The 17,097-nt window shown below is 35.0% G+C and overlaps 1 protein-coding gene across 1 annotated transcript in view; it reads left to right on the top strand.

Moving 5' to 3' along the window:
- Positions 1 to 10,749: 10,749 nt before the first annotated feature.
- The window catches only part of RASSF8 (Ras association domain family member 8), a 93,832-nt gene continuing 87,484 nt past the window's right edge, over positions 10,750 to 17,097 (top strand). Inside the window, exon 1 of the mRNA XM_052000176.1 lies at positions 10,750 to 11,372. The gene's annotated coding sequence lies outside the window, so the exon portion shown is untranslated. The remainder of the gene's footprint in view (positions 11,373 to 17,097) is intronic.

Genomic DNA, 17,097 nt, shown 5'->3' with positions numbered 1-17,097 from the left:
ATATATATATATATATATATATATATATATATATATATATATATATCTTTCTATAGATATATATGTATATATGTTTATAGATATGTATGTATATGTACATTTGCATTTAATTGTAGCCTTCTCCATGTCAGAACAGGGTGGGGGGAGGAGGGAGGCAAAGAAATAAAATGTTCATAGCCGAGAACAAAAGAAAACCTAGAAGGAAAAACAAAAAATCTGGGTAGCTTTGAAAGCAATGTATAATATTTATTATGAGGGTATTCTGAAATAGGAATTTATTACTTTATATTTTGAATTCTCTCATATTCTGCTGTGTAGGTGGAAATTTTTCTTTTTTTATCTTGTATTTAACTTTAAAATTAATTTGATTTTTCAAAAAAGAAACAAAGCATTCCATTTATTAAATGATGCTTCTTTTGCAAAGATCATGATAAATAGACAAGGATGATCAACTCTTCAATTTGACTAACATCTGGCACCCCAAGCAAATTTTTGCCTAACATGATTATCCTATTACAAGCTCTTTGTACATCCCCTTGTGTTTAATCTTAACTGACTAACTCAATTATTTTAACTAATAACAAAAGTACAAAGATCTTTCAATTTCCATAGGATTATCCTCTCAAGAAACTTCTACCCTAAATAAGGTCAGAACCACAGTTGGAACCCTTCTACTAAATCCATTTGGCTAGATTACATTTACTATGACCATTTGTTATTAATTTTCCTTTAAAATTTGTACTTCCATTTTTATTCAATATACCCCTTTATTTAATCAAAATAATTATTCAGGCAAGAGGGAAGGGAGATTTTTTTTTGCTTATGATTTTTTTAAATTGCCCTTGATTTAGGGCATAAGGTGCAGTTTTTTTTTTCCTTTCAAGAGGGAAAAATAAACCCTTTACCAATCTTTTTTAATTATTTGAAATTCTTGCAACTTAAGAACTCTTGGAGGTTAAAAAAAAAAAAAAGAAACAACCTCTTTCTCCTCTGTCCAAATAAATCATGACACTTATAGATCTCATAGAGTGACTCAGTTCTTGTGCAAGATTTGCACTTTTGTTAATCATTCCTGAATATACCAGATTCCAGGGATAGAATGCATATTTTCATCTAAGACGTGGCCTAGCTAGATTTAGAGAAGCAAATCGCTAGAATGGCTACAGGGTGATGATTTTAAAAGCCAGATCAACTCTTAAAGATTTTCTATTAAGTTATAAAAGTGTTGAAATGTATGCCAGTGTAGATATTCCCCATATCAACAGATGAACAGATCACTTCTCCTCAAAGTGTTGAAGGATTCAAATAACCATATTTATTTATTTTCTCTTCCCTCCCCCAATACACCTTTTTATGCCCCCAAATTAAAGGAGGAATAGAATAAAGGATCAGGAAAAGTATTATGGAAAGTACTTGGGGTTTGTAATCATAGGACATGAACATTGAAATCTGGCTATCAATTTTACTACTTTTATGTAGTAAGCTATTTGAACTTACTAAGAGTAAATAGCTTATTTTCTCTGACTTCAAGTTCCTGAAATATAAAACCAAGAGGGCCAAAAAATCTTAGTTCCCTTATAGCTCTAAAATATTTTGTTTAAATCATCCTCCAAAAAAGTTGGAAATGATTATAGCAGAAACTATGTGCTAACCCATACCTAACATTCTGTACCAAGATAAGGTGGAAATGGATTCATGATTTAGACATAAAGAGTGATATAAGCAAATCTCAGATCTCAGATCTGTGGAGAAGGAAGGAATTTGTGGCCAGAGAATAATTAGAATATATTATAGAATGAAAAATGGATAATTTTGATTACATTAAATTAAGAAGATTTTGTACAAACGAAACCAATGCAGACAAGATTAGAAGGGAAGCAATAAACTGGGGAAAAAAAATTTTTTTTACATTCAAAGGTTCTGATAAAGGCCTCATTTCTAAAATATAGAGAGAATTGACTCAAATTTATAAGAATTCAAGTCATTCTCCATAATTTTCAGATGAAGAAACTGAAACTATTTCTAGTCATATGAAAAGGTGCTCCAAACCACTATTGATCAGAAAAATGAAAATTAAGACAATTCTGAGGTACCACTACACACCTCTCAGATTGTCTAAGATGACAGAAAAAACAATAATGATAAATGTTGGAGGGGACATAGGAAAACTGGGACACTAATACATTGTTGGTGGAATTATCAACTGATTCAACTATTCTGGAGAGCAATTTGGAACTATGCCCAAAGGGTTATTAAGCTGTGCATCTCCTTTAATCGAGCCTGTTTCTACTGTGCCTTTATCCCAAAGAGGGAGGAAAAAGGAGGGAAAGAGACCCACATGTGCAAAAATGTTTGTGGCAGCCCTTTTTGTAGTGTATAAAATGGAAACTGAGTGGATGCCCATCAGTTGGTAAATGGCTGAATAAGTTATGGTATATGAATATTATGGAATATTATTGTTCAGTAAAAAAAAATGACCAGCAGGATGATTTCAGAGAGGCCTGGAGAGACTTACATGAACTGATGCTAAGTGAAGTGAGTAGAACCAGGAGATTATTATACACAGGAACAAGAAGATTATACCATGATCAATTTTGATGTACGTAGTATATATGTATATATGTTTATAGATATGTATGTATATGTACATATGCATTTAATTGTAGCCTCTATGTCAGAACAGGGTGGGGGGAGGAGGGAGGTAAACTAGCACAATGTCATCTGCAAACATATGGAAGACCTCATCTATAGAGATTCTTTCTTTGACTTGGACTCTTTTCTGGATATTCTCTATAATGGATATAATAGTATTAGTGAAATATGCCTACTGCTTTATGCTTTGAGTGATATTAATGAGATCATGGGAAAAGTTGATCTCTATTGCAATTTTTAAGGAATCTTGAACAATTTTGAGGTACGTGTTGTGACACCTTATTGTAAGATAGCCTTTACAATGGTATCTTGTTCTCCTGAATCAAAAGTTAAAAAAATAATTATTTAGAGTAGATCAAAACAAAACCCCACAATGGGATAGTAAATGTTTTAGATATTTCAGACAATTTCTGTTGGAAATGATATGATCTATACCAGAAAATCACTTGTGAAAACATGCCTATTCCACCTTATTAAGCTAGTCAATAGTGACTCCGTTCATGTGTAGATTGTATTCATGAAATGTTAAGTAAATAGGAAAGAAACCATTTATTTTGATAGTGATGTTCTATGTTCACTTCTTTTTTTCTGGGTTTTTTTTTCTCTCTCTCATGGTTTTTCCCTTTTGATCTGATTTTTTTCCCCCAACATGATTCATAAAGTAATGTGTATTAAAAATGAATAGATTTACTAGTAAAAAGAAGAAAATTTAAAATGCTCCAAAAGATGAATTAAAAGAACATCACTATCTTTTTTAATTTAAATTTTTTATTGTAAGTTTATTTTTAATACACATTGCTTTATGAATCATGTTGGGAGAGAAAAATCAGATCAAAGGGGAAAAACCATGAGAGAGAAAAAAAAAAAAAACAGAAAAAAAAGAAGTGAACACAGCTTGTGTTGATTTACATTCAGTTTCCTTAATTTTTTTTTCTGGATTCAGATGGCATTTTTTGTCCAAAGTCTATTGGGATTACTTTGGAGAAATTTTTAATTTTCAATATATTTTTTTCCTTTCTCTCCCCCATATACATCTCCCAATACCCTTTCAATTTTACTGCCTCCAGAACATGCCTCCATTAAATACACTTCATTTGATCCAGCTGCTTTTCCATTTCTATTTTCTTAAGTTCCATACAGATCTATTTTATAAATATATAGGATTGCAGTGGTAGAATCTGAGTATAATGATTTCAATTTCCTTGAAAGAGAAAAAATTTATTATAACAATCTTTGCAGATCTTTCCCCAATTTTTTGCATTTGTTATTCCTCTTATAGTTTCATCATTAGATCCTTTAGGAATTATTTAGGTAGTTGAGTTTCTCACCCAGCTTTGTTTAAAATGATTTTACTTTCTACTGCTTCCCTGTTTCATGAATGAAAACTTCTCATAAACTTCCATATCCTTCTCATTAAGAGTTTATAAATGAGTTTATGTTGTAAATGCCTGTGAACTACTTATTGCTTTCCTATGTCTCTCCTACAAATATGCCAAGTATTCACTGAAAAAAGGTTTTTTAAACCTTTTTTGTTCTTATTATGGCAAATGATTTTTAGTGGCTAACCTTATAAATTAAATTATAACAATCGATGCCAATATCATTTATCCCTTCCTTTCATCATCTATCATCACTATCATCAATAACCCATTTAAAAAAATAAAGTTGGAGTAGTTTAATTGAATGATATTTTTTTCCATTCTTCCTCCTAACTTTATACTAATTTTTACTTTTTCTCTAGCAAGTTTGTGTCCTATTGTGTCCTATAATTCAGGAATGACTTTTACATTAGTAAGGAATTATTACTTATCTGTTCAATTACAATTAATTTCTTTTAGTGTTATTTTATTTGGTGTTAATTATGTCCAGAATACTGGGTTTTTGAAGAAACTATTTGTAAAGCATAGGCATCAGACTTCTTTGTATTCTGTAAAAACAATAGAGGCAGCTTAGTGGCACAGTGGATAGAGCAACAACCCTGAAGTCAGGAGGACCTGAGTTCAAATCTGACTCAGACACTTAAGGCTTCCTAGGTGTGTGATCCTGGGCAAGTCACTTAACCCCAGTTGCCTCAGCAAAAAAAATAAAAAAGTAACACTAATAAAACAGGGGTATGGAAAGGAAATGCCTGCGGAAAAACCAGAAGGAACAAATAAACTTTCTAATGAAATTTTTAAAAATTATGAAATGAAAAAAATGCCATGAGGTCTCTACGGGAAGAGAATAATTCTACCATAACTTAGCTAGACAACTAGAACCACAGAAATGGAATAATCACATGAACCCCAAGAGTGAGTAGGTGGAAGATCTAATAAAAGAATGGAATAGTAGGAAGTGAAATTAGATCTCTTAAAAGATAACACAAAGGGAAAATTGATGGCTTAGAACAGAAGCAAGAAAGCTATTGACATGCTAAAAATAACAATGGCTTTGTGAAGATATAGGAAACATTATTATTTTTTTTACTTTGATTTCATCTTTATTATGGGTATAGTCATTATTTTCATTTTTAATACTTTTGATTTTGTTGTTTTTTTTAAATCATATTAATCTATGGTTTATCTATTTTATTACTTTCTTAATATTAACTCTTCATTTTTATTTATTTATTCAATAGTTTTCTTACACTCAATGTTATTGCTTTAACTTTTAAATTTTGGGATTTCAATTTAATGTTTATTTTTTTAATTATAGCTTTTTATTTACAAGATATATGGATACCTTATTTACAAGATATATGGAACCTTCTGTTCCAACTTTTCCACTCCTTCCTCCTATCCCCACCTCCAGATGGCAGGTAAGTCAATACATGTTAAATATGTTAAAGTGTATGTTAAATACAATATATGTATACATATCCATACAGTTATTTTGCTGCACAAGAAGAATCGGCCTTTGAAATAATGTAAAATTAACCTGAGAAGGAAATCAAAAATGCAAGTGGACAAAAATAGAGGGATTGGAAATGCTATATGGTGGCTGACATTTCCCAGAGTTCTTTCGCTGGGTGTAGCTGGTTCTATTCATTATTGAATGGAACTGATTTGGTTCATCTCATTGTTGAAGAGAGCCACGTCCATCAGAACTGATCATCATATAATACTGTTGTTGAAGTATATAATGATCCCCTGATCTATAGGAATTATTATTAAAAATCCAGTAATACAAATATTATTACAATGATATCAAAAGACAGGATTGGAAGTACATATAATATGTCAATATTTAAAAATAATTTATGTAGTTGACAGGTTTTAGTGAGATTACCTAAAATTCATTGCCTTCCCAGAAAAACATAGCTGACAACCACATTTCAGAAAATCAATGAAGAAAATGGACTGGAAGTATCAGAACTAGAGGGCAAAAGAGAAATGAACAGAATTCTCAGAATGCCACCAGAGAAAAAGTTCAGACTGAACTCTTACAGAAAATGCATTTTCCCTTCATTTGTTGAGGGGTGGGGACTTACTCGTATGAAGTGTTACCGATGTTATAGGACACCTCAAATGTGCCAACTGGCTTTATTAAATTTCTTTTTCTTTTTTAGGAAAAGGTTTGCTGAGTCGGGCAGAGGTGAACATATTCATCCATAAATGAAATGTAAAAATAAAAGTCATTTAAAAAAAACTAAGATTTTATTCCTCTATAAAAGCAGTAGCCAAAATACAAAGATTTTAATTTAAAAAGGAAATGGTGCAAATATTCAGAAAGAGGAAGATCATTTACTATAATCTTACTAATCTTTTCTCATCAATCACAAAAAAAGAGGGGGAAATGGATTTAATACATTTAACACTTCTTGAAATTGTAGTGCCAGAGATAAGTCACTGACCATAAAGATAAGGACTGGGTGATAAGGAGGACAAGAGATATTTGAATTGAACAGTGAGAGTCTTTAAGAAGATTGTCACAAAGGAACTGGAAACTGAGTGGATGCCCATCAGTTGGGGAATGGCTAAAAAAGCTATGATATATGAATGTATAGGAATATTATTGTTTACAAGCAATGATTAGCAGGATGATTTCAGAAAAGCCTGGAGAGACTTAAATGAACTAATGCTAAGTGAAGTGAGTAGAACCAAGAGAACATTATACACAGCATCAAGATTATGTGATGATCAACTGTGATGGACTTGGAGCTTTTTACAATGAAGTGATTTGAGTCAATTCTAATAAACTTGTGATGAAGAGAGCCATCTGCATCCCGGAAAAGGACAATGGGGACTGAATATAAATCACAACACAATATTTTCACCTTTTTTGTTGTTGTTTGCTTGATTCTTTTCTTTCTCATTTTTTCCCCTTTTTGATCTGATAATATTCTACAACATGATAAATGTAGACATATGTTTAGAAGAAATGCATATGTTTAACCTATACTGGATTACTTGCTGTCTAGGGAAGAGAGTATGGGGAAGGGAAGGAGAAAAATTTGGAATGAAATGTTTTACAAGGGTAAATGTTAAAAACTATCTTTACATGTATTTTGAAAATAAAAGTTTATTATAAGAAAAAGAAATTGCTATAAGCAAAAGAAGCTACAATTATGAATAGGCAAAGGAAAAGAAAAAAAATAAAAGGGAGAAGAAAAAGTCAAAAGCAAGAATTAGTGCTTTAGCTTTCCTAAATCAAGTAAAGGCAAAGAGAATTTATTAAGTTCTTACTATGTTCCAGCCACCATGCTAAGTGCTAGAGATACTAAGAAAAGGGAGAAAGAAAATATCCCCAAAATAAATAATAAAAATCTCTCTTAACAAGGATCTGATAGTTTAATAAGGGGATGTAAACAACTATGTACAAATAAAATATATACAGGATTAATTGGGACTAATCTAATGCACTAGAATTAAGGGAATGAGGAAACATTTCTTGTAGGTGATATTTTAACTAAGATTTGCAGGAAGTCAAATGGTATAAATGAGGAGGGCAAAGCAATTTGGGCACAGGTGATCCAAATACAGAATCACCAGGTGGAGTATCTTGTAGAAGGAAGCAAGGAGGTGGGTGTCACTGAATTGCAAAGCAAAATATAAAAAGACTCAACAAATAAGAGAGGGTAAGATTATAAAGAATTTTGAATGCCAAATAGAGCATTTTATATTTGATTCTGGAGGTCATAGGGAGTCACTGAACCTTTTTTAATAGGATGATGATGTAGTCAATCCTGCACTTTAGAAAGATCAATTTGACAGCTGAGTATAGATGAAAAGGATGGGGAGAGGTATTAAGCAAAAAATTCAAGCAGCAGGTTTTACAATAGTTTAAGCATGAGGTGATGAGGGCCAGTACCAGGTTGGGTCCAGTGTCAAAGGAGAGAAGTGGAAATTTTACCAAGGTAGAATGACAGAACTTGGCAACAGAGTGTATGTTTGAATGAAAGAGAAAATAGTTAAGGGTAACTCCTAGGTTTTATGCCTGGATAAGTGGGAGGACAGTGATGTCCTCAACAGTATTAGGAAAGTTATAAAGAGAGAATATGTGGTTAAAAAAAAAGTTAATGAGTTCAGCTTTGGAAATGTTGAGTCCACAGGTCAACCAGTCCTAAATGTGTAATTGACAGTTGAGGAGAAAAGTTAGGACTGGATAAGTAGATTTCAGTTTCAACTGCATTGAGATGATAATTGAATTCATGAGAAATGATGAGATCACTAAAGTGGTAATATAACCACTTTATATAACATAATATAACAGGGGTCCTCAAACTTTTTAAATAGGGGGCCAGTTTACTGTCCCTCAGATTGTTGGAGGGCTGGACTATAGTAAAAACAAAAACTTTGTTTTGTGGGCCTTTAAATAAAGAAACTTCATAGCCCTGGGTGAGGAGGATAAACATCCTCAGCTGCTGCATCTGGCCAGAGGGCTGTAGTTTGAGGACCCCTGAATTATAAAACATCCCAACAAGTCTATGACAGATTTTCAAGTTCATTTAAAGTTTAGGGTAAAGTGAGCTCAAACTTAGCTCTTAATTGTTGGAAGTCTCTTTCTTTCATTTGCAAGTTATTCCAGAAACTGCCTTTACACATGGTGAGTTTGCGTCAGTTTTTGTTCTTGGCTTCCAATCTAGGATTGAGGGCAGTTAGATGGTGCAGTGGATAAAGTATCAAATCTAGAATCAGGAAGATTCAGACACTAGGTGTGTGACTGTGAGCAAGTCACTTAACCCTGTTTCTCTCACTTTCCTCATCTGTAAAATAAGTTGGAGAAGGAAATGGCAATCCACGCCAATATTTTTGCCAAGAAAACCCTAAATGGGATCACAAAAAGTCAGATATTGCTCAACAATAACAACAACAACTCAATTTAGACATGGCCACCACCTGAGTCAGGATAAATTTTAGGACATTGATGGGAAGTGCAGTATCATCTGGGAATATGTGATATCTTTAGGAAGTGGGGCCCTTTTCCAATCAATGGGGGAAAGTAATTGAAGAGGGAGAGGAAGAGATAAAAGGCTGGGCTAAACTTTTCCATCCCTTCCTCAGGCATTTCCTCTTCAATACTAATTGAAAAGTCACAAAGTTCCAATTTCTAAAATTCCTCCCATTCAGACTAAGTCAGGAAATGGAACAAAATTTCCCAACCAATTCTCTAATTAGATCTCTAATTATCTTTCCCTTCAGTAAATGGCTTTCTAAGACTTAGTCTTAAAGTCTATAATTGATTGATTGATTGATTGATTGATTAAGAAGCTTTTTCACTTAGTTAAGATTTCTTAAGTTTAAATAGAATGGGACAATTTCAATCAACTCTTACAAAAGTACTATATGGTCTCTCCATTAGAATAAAAATTCAGGGAGTTCCCCCATTTAACTCAGTGCCTTGCACATAATAATAATCAATAATATTTATATACATTTTCAAAATGCTTTACAAATGTTTCACTTTATTCTCAAAATAATCTTGAGAGGTAGGTGCTGTTATTATCCCCCTCCCATACCAGTTTTTTTTTAACAGATGAGGAAATTGAGGCAGAAAGTTCAAGTCACACAGCTATTGTGTCTCTAAAAGAGAATTTAAACTGAAGATTTTCCTGACTAAACATTCTATCCATTTCAATATTCTATCCACTGTGCCATCTAGCTGCCTAACACCACTGACTGCAACTATAAAAGCTAACATTTAGGCTTTAAGTTTTGCAAAGAATTTTACATACATACACACCTCATGCTTGGTTGATTGAAACATGTTTTCAAAAAGAACAATAAATAATAACACATCCAAATATTCTCATAAGCATTTTCTTCCCGTGTATTTTTGCTCGTTCAAATGGCAGTTTGGGAAAAAGGAAAAAAAAAATAACATTCCTGTGTATCTCAGAACTTTTGTTACTCATGTCTGATTCATTCTTTGTTCGTGTATGTTTTCGCTTTCTGCCTCATTCATTGCCTGTTTGTAGAGGATGAGGACTCTGAATCATAGTTAACTCAGATGAAAAACAATTCTCATTTGGTCTTAGGAAGTTTGGAAGTATTTGTGCATGTGTTGAAGTCTTCTGCATTCGGGAGTTAATTTTGAGGGAAGTTTTAATAACCCTCTGGTGATGGAAGATTTTGCTCATGAGTTTCTTATGATAAACAAGACATTTATCCTAGCTCTCATCATTTCGGGGAAATCTGGCTCTCCTATTCACACGGTGCCCCAGCTTGAGACCCAGCCGGGGAAACTTGAGCTTGGCTGGGATGGGGGGTGGGGAGGAGTGCAAGGTGGGGGGATGTGTTTTGGTTGTGAGGCTCAGCAGCAGACGAGTGCGTAGTAGAGCAGCTTGAACAAAGTTGAAATGTGAGGTGTGTATGTGTAAGGCTGGGGGGGCGGGGAGGAGTGGGGGAAGAATCGGTGTGATTGGCTTCTTCTGCTGCTGCTTTAAATGCTCCCACAATGCAGCGCCCAGTGTCCCAGTTCCGTTACAATGTATCTCCTGGCAAAGCAGAGGGAGAGAGGGCCCAGAGGATAGGAAGAGAGAGGCAGAAAGCAGTTACTGTAACCAGAGAGCGAAAGGCCGCAGGAGGTGCGCGCGGGAGCGCGCGCACACACGCACATACACACACGCATACACACGCACAAGCGCGCGCAAGGCAAAGGGGGAGGAGCCGCGCTGCTCCGCAGCCCCTCTAAGGCTGTTGCTGGTGCACAGCCCCCTGAGCTACAGACAGAGCTCGAGACAGACGCAGATTCTGGCTCCCGCCCCCTAGCTTGATCCCAGCTGCAAAACAGCGGCGGCGGCGGCTCCTGGCCCCCTCCCCTTCCCTGCCGCTGCCGCTCCTATTCCTGCTGCTGCCGCCGCCGACGCAGCAGCAGCAGCAGCTCGGGTGATTGAGCTCTCCTCGCAGCCGCGGGACCCGAGGCAGTGGTGGTGGTGGGGGGAGGTCCCTCCCCACGTAGGCACTACAGATCTCCTTCACACACAAACACACACATTCCTTGGATGGGAAGCGTGTGTGCTTCGTAGGTCCTGAGCTCTGCTCCTGGAGAAAAAGAGAAGCCGGTGCTGGAGAGGAGCGAAGCCTGAGTAGCAAACAGCGGCTGGAGAAGGAGGAGGAAAAGTGCCGGGCTGCACCAGCCCCAGCCCCAGCCATCGTTGCTAGCCGGGCAGGCAAAGAAGCTTTGCAGCAGCAGCCTAGGCTCCTCGGAGCCGCCCGAGTCCCTGGTGCTCCCGCTGCTGTCCTACACAGCTTTACTCGGCTGGACTCTGCAGCCTACAGGGGCGTTGCAGTTGCAAAACTGTAAGTATCAACTTTAGTTTGCTCTGAAGATTTCTTAATGGGCCTTCCACCCCTCCTCCGCTTCTTCCTCCTCCTCTTTCTTTCTCCAAACCTCCTGCTTCCTCTCCGGGTTCCTTCTCTTCCCCGCCCCCCTCATTTTTCTCTTTCTCCACCTTCTGTTTTCTTTTACTCTTTCAGCCTCCCCTCACCCCTTCTTCACCTCCCCATTCACCTTCTTTCATTTTTTATTTGATAAGTCACATACATACTTTTCAGAAAAGTACAAGGTCGCCCCCCACCCCTTAACCCCGAGCCAATGTCCTTGAAATGAGAGTTTAGAGGCCACTTTTTACTGAAGTGAGGAATGGGATTTTGACTTCTAGGATTTTTGCCCTCAGTAGAAATCAGATTTGTTTTTCTGTCGTAAAGCGGGTTAGTGGAGTATTACTACTTTCTTGTTTTGAAAAGATAATTTGTTTCTTTGTCCATTGTTAAAAAAAAAAAAAAAAAAGAAAAAGAAAAAAAATCTTGTCTTTCTGTACTACGCCCCACCCAGCTTTGAGTCCTACTGAGCAAAGATAAAGTAGGAGAGACATTAAAAGTAAATCCTAATGAGATTTAAAAAGGGTAAAAAGATGAGATTTGGTTCTTGTTTGGTACGGCCGAGTATAGTCTTAAGACGAATATGTAGATTCTTTATGTTGGTTTTCCCAAAAAGAAACAAACTACATTTTCATTTAGAAGAACGCCTGGTGTTGCTAATCATCCACTATTTTCCCTTCGTGTTAAATGGTATGTCGAGTAACTCAGCTGTGCAGATTTAATGCAGGTCAGCATTTCATCTTATGTTTATTAGTAGAGAAAGGGAGAAGATAGTATGCATTTTAGTAGCTACTTAAACACCTGTCAAAGTAGGTAGGATTTGGGGGAGAGATTGTGCTGGAGTAGAAAGAACGCTAGGTTTAGAATCACGATTTTGGTTCTAAAGCTGGCTTTATCACTATATCTACATGTGTGACCTTGGACAAGTCAACTTTTTCATACTGGGTCTGTTTCCTAGTCTATAAAAGCTCTAAATCTGTGATTTGAAATATGCATATATATATATGTATATGTATATATAATATATATGTATGTATAGATTAAGGTATTAAGTAAATTGTTTTCTTATAGTAGGCATTATGAAAGTATGTAATTCTTTTTTTTTTTTTTTTACAGTATGTTCTGATAATTTTTGACTTTTGATTAGATTCACTTTGTATCCAGGAGGCATCCTTAATATAAAACAGACAAAACATTCTATAAAGGGATTCTAATAAAAGGCTCAGATGGGCTGAGATTTTTATTTGTTTAATTTGCATTGGATTTTGTTAGGAATTGCTGCATCATATGAAGGGGAGAGAAATGGTTTGTCTGAATGCATTCTAAACATCATGCAGTTTACCTTAGAACCTCAGATAATCTTGGACCCTTGCCGGGATAAGATGAATAGCAGGCTGTGCAAAGATGTTGATAAGTAAATATCAAATGCTTTTTTCTTTTAACTCAGTCTCTTTCCTCCTCTCTTAGAAGAAAGGTGTGGTACTTATGAATTTTATCATTTTGTAGCCTCTGATAATATTGCCTTTCATTTTATTATTTGGGGGGAGAGGTCAAATGAAACAGTTACATCTGTTACTTATAAATTCACAATAGAATTCTCTTTGAAGAATGCAGTTTGTAATGGAGTTCATACAGATTTAAGGAAATCTCTTGCTTAGTTTCTTTCCTTCTAGGAGTTTCAAAACAGGAATATCAGGTAAAAGGTACAATTATGATAAAGAGAAAGGTTTTCTTAGGATCATCTAGTTAAAAGCTTTTCAAGTGTTGGGACAGAATGATACAAGAAGTATGAGGCTGTAAATGAAGGTACTTTGTAGAAATGATTAGTGTGTTTGAATTGTACCATAAAGCTTCAAAGTGCTGTAGGTAAAAAGTTATACATTATTAACGCATTTCTGCTTTGAAATTTCAAAGGAGAGAAAATGTTTGGAGTTGCTTTTCTTATTTTATTTTTAAAGAAATGTAAAATTCAATAACCCTTTGGGAATTGCAGATTTAAAATTTTAAATGTTTTGTGTACATGTACATTCATTTCCTTTTGTTTTTTTTAAGTGCTAAAGTCTTTTAGGTAGCTCAGAGTATGACTTTTGTTGTCTCTGTCCAGTTTTTTGTCATGGATGTCTCAAATATCTTGAGAGTTGATCATAAGCCCATAGAATCATAGATTTAGAACTGCAAGGGGTCTTGGAGGAAGTGAGTCCAGTTCTTTTCCTTTACAGAAGAGGAAACTGAGGCAGAGAGTTAAGTATTTTGCTTGAGGTCACAGCTAGTTCTTCAGGATTTTATAGACCTATAAATTGATAGTGGTGGGAGGGATAATAGGTATTTATATAGCATTTTAAGGGGCAGCTGTAGTATAATGAATAGAGTACAGAGCCTGAAGTCAGGAAGATATGTATTCAAATCCTGCCTCACTCATTAGCTGTGTGACTGTGGGCAAATCATTTAACCCTGTTTACTCCCTACACACACACACACACACACACACACACACACACACACACACACACACACCCCTATCCCATTTACCTCTTTTCTCATCTTTAAAATAAACTGGAGAAGGAAATGGCAAACACTCAAGTTTCTTTGCCAAGAAATCAATCCCAAATGGGATTGTAAAGAGTTAGATACTACTAAACAAGGTTTCCCAACTATCTATCTGTATATGTATATACTTGTTTATACATACACATCTACATATGTGTGTGTGTGTGTGTGTGTATATATATATATATGTATTTCAACAATCCTGTGAGATTTTTTTTTATCCCCATTTACAAATGAACAAACTAAGCTTGAGAGAAGTGATTTGTTCACTCTTTAGTGGTCATTTAGACCAACTCTTCTGTGTTGTACATAGGAACATAGATTTAGGAAGCTTGATGTTTAGACCAACCTCCTCATTTGACAAATGGGGAACCCGATTTCCAGGGACCTTAAGTGATTTGCAGCAAATCTCAGAGGTAATAACCATTATAAACAGGATTGAAACCTAGTCCTCCGAGTTCAGAGCTGGTGCTCCTTTTCATTATATGGGTCAAATGGTAAATTAGTGACAACCAGAGATGGGAAGTTACTCTCCTATTGACAAGTATAGTAAATGGTAGAATCAGAATTTGAAGACAGATCATTTAATTCAGAGTTCAATGCAGTTTTCAATTGCCCTTCCTTAAAATAAGGTGATTCTTGTACTGTTGTGGTGGTGAATGGCAACGGGGGGAGGGGAACATCATTTTGCTAGAGTAATCACAATTGTTTAGATACTGTGTCACTTTCACATCTGCTCTGAAATATTGGGACAGTATACCTAAACATTGCTAGAACCCTTTCAAATGATTTCAAGGTCAATGAGGGTGGAGTTTAGGATATAGTGTAATTGATAAATTCAAGCTGTTATATTTCTTTCATTATTACCTATTTATCCCACTTAACATGGTCTTCCCAGAGCTCAGAATATAAAGAGAATTTAAAATATCATTCCTGAAAGTGAACAGCAAACTCAATTATTGCATATGAATTGCCATCTTTGACATTTTTCTTTGTTCCTTAATGCAGAGGTCAAATTAGCATTCTCACTCTACCTCTTTGCCAGTGACATACATAATACAGATTTTGCAGTATTTAAGGGGGGGAAACTGATACAGAAAATTAATTGCACAGTTATAAATTGAGACATCTTTTAATTAGTGTTACCCTTGTTTTCTCTTGTAGATAAATCTTTTCCCTAAGTATATCATTAAAATAATTATGCTGCTTTTTAGAACCCAAAATTATTGAAAGAAAAGGTCTTACTCTGGTATATTATTTTATACATTGTCATATGATAACACATGCTAGTTATTGTTGATTACTTAGTGACAGACTTCAAAGAAAGTCAGTGAAATAAAATGATGGCAGAAGAAAGAATTCTGCTTCTAATTTTAAGACTCAAGATATTTAAGCTGTTTAAGTATCTTATTTATAAAAGTAGAGAACTATTTAATCCATTTTATTATAGAAAAGTAGGTATAACTATAAAAGAGAGGTATTGTTAAATGGACTACTCAGAGAAAATGTATTCCTTGTTTTTCTTACTGCTATCAACTCTAGCAGACTGATATCAAAAACTCAATTTTGATTCTCCTAGAAATAAGAAAACTAATGCTCTTGTGATTGATACCAAAAGGCCCACATCTGTATAGTCTTTAAATTTGCAAACAACTTTTACCACAAGAATTCTTTGAGATAGATAGTATCTTCCTTTTTACCAATTAGGAAACTATATTGAAGTGAGTTCACATAATTAAGTTTCTGAGGTGGGATTTGAGATCAGTCTCCTGACTCATTAGAGAGGGAACTTTTTGAGATCAGTGACTGTTGTCTTTGATATGGTCTTGTTTGCCTTTTTGTTTCCCCAGACTTTAGCACAGTGCCTGGGAAGTAATAGGTACTTCATAAATGAAGTTGAGAGACTGACTATGCCTTTCCAAAGGAGTATCAACTCACTTTGCTGAATTGTATGCATGTTTCATTTCAGCAAATACTTTGAAACACTTATCGTGCTTCTTTGTTACATCAAGGATTTGAGAATTTTTTTTGAGGCACCTATTTCCACAGGAATGCAGAAGATGACCCCTTTATAATGTATTGTATGGTATTTGAGAGATGTAGCAATTGAAAGTTCATCACTCTACAGCCAGCTTTTAAAAACTAATTCTAAGAATATTTTCCTTCATCTCTATTTATCTTCTAACTTCCCTTGCTTTCTTTAGGTGTGTTTAAAGCAATAGTGCATACCTTCTGCAAGAAGTCTTTCTAGTCCTTAATTTTTATGTATTCCCTTTGAGATTACTCCCAATTTATCCTGCATATAGCTAGTACATGGTTGCATGTTAGCTCTTCTGTTAGACTGTGAGTTTCTTGAGAGAAGAAATTTTTTTCTTCATTTCTTTGTATCTTCAGCACTTAGCACATCATAGGCATTTAATAAATACTAGTTGATTTATAGGGTGATATATGCATAGTCACAACTCCAACTTTGATAATTCGGAATGTTGCTCTGTATTTGAAAACATGAACGTGCCACAATGGAAGTCCAAATCCCAACTTTATTGAGTCTATTAATGTCATTTGTACTTGTTACTTAGTTTTGTCAATTCCCCCTTCAGAATTTTTACCATATTTTTTTGAATGATTCCTTTAAAAAAAAAATGAATGTAATTTCAGTGAAACTTGGAAGATACAGTAGATCCCTTTAACAATTTGTCCGTGCTCTAAACAGATCAATCCCTAAGATATGATGAATGGGATGGGTGCCTTGGCATAGGGCAGTAATTATAGATATAGTTGGAAGAGAAGGTGAATTTCTGTGATGTCTAGAAAGAAAGAAAAAAGACAGATAGACTACTTGACTTATAGATACAGTTAGCCTACATCCCTATATACAAATAGAACTGGGCCTTCCCAACTAGATTATTCTTGTTTCTATTGTGTTGATTTTTGTCTAATTTTAATGTAGAAACCTCAGGGGGAGTGGGAAAAAGGAATTCTTTTCTTTTTCTCTGTATTTTATATATGTATGTATATATATGTGTATATATGTGTATGATATGTAAATATTCTGTATGATACTTTCACACATACAGATGTAGTATGTGGGTGTATG

This window comes from Antechinus flavipes, chromosome 5 (assembly GCF_016432865.1).
Source record: "Antechinus flavipes isolate AdamAnt ecotype Samford, QLD, Australia chromosome 5, AdamAnt_v2, whole genome shotgun sequence".
Taxonomy (NCBI): Eukaryota; Metazoa; Chordata; class Mammalia; order Dasyuromorphia; family Dasyuridae; genus Antechinus; species Antechinus flavipes.
Note: the sequence above shows the minus strand (reverse complement) of the source record. Positions and strands in the feature narration are given on the sequence as shown.